Genomic DNA, 1,070 nt, shown 5'->3' with positions numbered 1-1,070 from the left:
TATCCAGAAGAATACTCAAGACACTGAAAGTGTTGGTCTTCTCTGGGGAAGAAGACCAAGTTAGTGGGAGACAAAGTGATAGAATGAATGAGTAAACAATATGTTAGAAAAACAAAAGAAAAGTAAATCCATTTAAATAAGCCAATAAGCTGATATCTGGGCAAGTAAGTATAAGCAAGAAAAAAAAAGGGTAAATGCAAACAATTACAAATAGAAAATATTACAGCCAGAGATACACAAGAAAAAATAAATTTTAAGAGCATACTCCCTATAACTCTATATTACTTAAATAAAAAATTTAAGTAAAATAGGCACAATTATAGGACAATGTAAATTAAAATATATTTTAAATAGTCTCAAAAGCCAAATAAAACAGAGGGGAAAAATGAAAAAAATTGTCAAATAAGTAATTACTATAGTGGCAAGCTCTAGGCTCATAAAACTGTAGAAATAAATTTTGTTTAAACTTTAATGAGTAGAATATCACATAGTATATAAACTTCCCTGTAGCAGAAAAATATTAAGCACCTTAATACTGCAAAACTATACTACATAATATTATTTAAATATTAACACAAAAATACTCAACACACTCACACACAGAGAAACAAGACTTGAAGGAAATACCAAAATGTATCAGTGATTTGAGTTATAATACAGGTGATTTTTATTATCTTTCTTCTACTCTTCTCTACTTTCTAATGTGTCTAAATTAATACAGTTTATTCTAATAATATTTTACAAAGTACCACCTCCTGTGCATGATCAAGACATACCTATTAAGTGCCACATCACAATAAACCAGTGGTTCTCAACCTATGGGTCGCGACCCCTTTGGGGGTCTAATGACCCTTTCACAGGGATCGCCTAAGACCATCGGAAAACACATATATAATTACATATTGTTTTGTGATGAATCACTATGCTTTAATTATGTTCCATCTGTAACAAGGAAATTGGGGGTCACCACAACATGAGGAACTGTATTAAAGGGTCGCGGCATTAGGAAGGTTGAGAACCAGTGCTCTAGGCCCAGGTGTCCTGTCTCCCCAAAGGCCCCACCAGTCAGA

Source organism: Myotis davidii, unplaced genomic scaffold (genome assembly GCF_000327345.1).
Source record: "Myotis davidii unplaced genomic scaffold, ASM32734v1 scaffold2965, whole genome shotgun sequence".
Taxonomy (NCBI): domain Eukaryota; kingdom Metazoa; phylum Chordata; class Mammalia; order Chiroptera; family Vespertilionidae; genus Myotis; species Myotis davidii.
The sequence above is the reverse complement of the archived record's forward strand: the minus strand, read 5'-3'. Positions refer to the sequence as shown.